Source organism: Pteropus vampyrus, unplaced genomic scaffold, assembly GCF_000151845.1.
Source record: "Pteropus vampyrus isolate Shadow unplaced genomic scaffold, Pvam_2.0 Scaffold78, whole genome shotgun sequence".
In the NCBI taxonomy this organism is placed as follows: domain Eukaryota; kingdom Metazoa; phylum Chordata; class Mammalia; order Chiroptera; family Pteropodidae; genus Pteropus; species Pteropus vampyrus.
In genome coordinates, this window is record NW_011888859.1 from 5,463,145 (window position 1) to 5,466,109 (window position 2,965).

The following is a 2,965-nucleotide window of genomic DNA, read 5'->3' on the forward strand; positions in this document are numbered from 1 at the left end:
AGATATATATATTCTTAAAGGAACCCATCAGATGCACTTTCCTGTTTCTTCTGGAATGCCTTCTAGAACATCGCATGGCCTGGGTTTAAGTCGTCTGGGCTCTTTCGCATTAGAATTTACCCCACTGCTAAGTTTTCTCTTCTGAAAAGTGTTGCTTATTCAGCTTAAATTTTATCCATGGCAATTGTATTTTTTTCCTCCTAGATATCAATGTCGTTAGCAAAAACTTCCCCTATATTTGTTTTACATGTGATAGTCTAAACATTTATTTTCTTATTCTCATTCTTTGACCAGTTTAAAAATATATTCAGTTCAAGTATTCTCTTTCCTACAATATCAGTATACTAAACCACTTTGTTTTTTGAAATTTCACATCTATTGTGTTTTTAAACGTGCTATTTTTTATACTATTTATAATTTCTCAGTATAATAGCATTTGAAAAAAATAAATGTTTTGTTCATTCCCATTTTAAGATTTAATAGGAATACGTGTAAATCATCCCTGTTACCCTTTTCTGTATCCTTTTAGGGTCATAGGACATTGAAATCTTGTGTACTCCACCTATACAGTTGTTAGCTAACTTAATACCATTTCGATTAATTTTGAGGTACATCTTAAAAAGTTGAATATTTTATATTCATAATGAGAAGGTGAGAAGCGGATACATTTTCCACTGTTACATGTCCATGTTCAGGTACTTCTAAAAATCCAGCTTCGATTCTTGGACTGTTTTCATGGTTTGTTGCTTTCATTAACACGTCACATCACATTGTTGTGTGACACTCCCTGGGTACGCCGTGGTGCATGGGTGGGGCCCGTACTCACAAAGGCAGAGGATGCCTGCCGGACCAGCCGGGAGACGGGCAGCGTTCCCAAAGTGGGCGTTCCCACTCCTTTCGCTAAAAGTTAAAAGTGCTGCTGCTGCTCAGAGTGTCTGTTCTCGAAGGTGCGTGTAGAAAAGCTGTGGAGAGTAAAGTTTCAGGAAATGGACTGTCCGTTTCTCTCCTGGCCTGAGGTCCTTTGTAAATGAAGTCCTCTCTGAATGCCTCATTCTAGGCATGAACCTTATGGGCAGCAGTACCCAGGCCAAGGCCCGCCCTCAGGACAGCCGCCATATGGAGGACACCAGCCTGGCCTGTATCCACAGCAGCCGGTGAGTTGGCGACAGGCGCGCATCTCTGTGCTTTTTGTTTAAAACACAAACTTGTATGACTTCTGAAGAGTTTCAGGAAGTATAACAAAGATCATTAGCATTTATTGGAAAATCATGATATATTTGTTTATGCTAGAAAGTATTCTCAGGGTTTTGAAGCTAGCAAATTAAAAATAGCTCTTGATAGATGATATCCTGAAACAAATATAACATGTTGTAAGAAGGACATTTGCCCTCGTAAATAATAGCAAGCCTAAGCTCGGTATATTTTAAAAGTATGTCTCTTGTGTATTACTGTAGCAAACGCTCTTTTCGAACAGAAATTTGTCGATATGTTTTAAAGAGGAAACGTAGAAAAACAACATAAAATATTATGTACTAATAGTGAAAACTTAGTTGGCTTATTAAAATTGAGACATTAATGACCGCACGTTTTGACGGTACCAGAAGGGTTTGTGCTGGTTCACACAGCCACTCAGAGATACGGGGCTGTGCAGCACCTCACCTCAGTTCCCACTCCTGATGCAGAGCATTGCACGTCACACTGCGGCCTCAGACACAGGGATGCCCTTTCTAAACGTCTAAGACCTGGAATTGTACTTTAATTATACTGGTGCATGTGTGTACAGTGAGTTGTATTATTAAACCAACTGATCTTAAATAGTTTCCAAGTAAAGAACACTGACTCACACGTCAGCATCGCACATCAGGCAATTCCACCCTGAGCAAGGGCTGTGCCCAGCTCTGTCCTCAGAGGCCGGGACCAGCGGGGCTGTCCTAGGAGAGTGCAACCTGAACAAGCTGGACGTCGGGGCACGGGCCACAGCGTGCCGGATGTCAGGGTAGCACAGGTCCAGTCCCAGGAGCCAGATCCCTGTTCAGAACTTTGCTGCTCAGTTAGGCCTAAGAAACCTGTTTACTCTGGGAACCTGCAGGCTGGCCATTCCTGTGAGATGTACCCCCTCAGTGTAGCCCCAGGCCATTGCCACCGCCTGTGTGGTCGTCACTGAGCTGCGCCCCATGCTGTACCAGCAGGGGAGGCTTTTTTTTACCCCACAGAAAATTTCAAGCACATGAAAACAAACTTGGGAATCCCCTCTTGGAGCACGTGGCGTGTATTGTAGAATACCGAACTGTGGCACATAAACTGATAGTCCTTAGTTGTGAAGGAGCTTCCCAGATTCGCTTTGAAATGAACATCCACCAGATAGTAACTGTTTTGCATGATTTAAGTGTGTGATTATACCCGTAAAAGCGCATCAGTGTGGTTTGTTTCTCTGTGAATTTCAGAATTACAAACGCCATATGGACGGCATGTATGGGCCTCCAGCCAAGCGCCACGAGGGCGACATGTACAACATGCAGTATGGCAGCCAGCAGCAGGAGCTGTACAACCAGTACGGAGGCTCCTACTCCGGCCCCGACAGGAGGCCCGTCCAGGGCCAGTACGCGTACCCCTACAGCAGAGAGAGGATGCAGGGCCCAGGCCAGGTGCAGCCACATGGGATCCCGCCTCCGATGATGGGCGGCCCCATGCAGTCGTCCTCCAGTGAAGGGCCACAGCAGAGCATGTGGGCGACACGCAACGATATGCCTTACCCCTACCCGAACAGGCAAGGCCCCGGCGGCCCTGCACAGGCACCTCCTTATCCAGGCATGAACCGCACGGATGATATGATGGTACCTGATCAAAGGATAAATCACGAGAGCCAGTGGCCTTCTCACGTCAGCCAGCGTCAGCCTTATATGTCCTCTTCAGCCTCCATGCAGCCCATCACGCGCCCGCCTCAGTCATCCTACCAGACGCCACC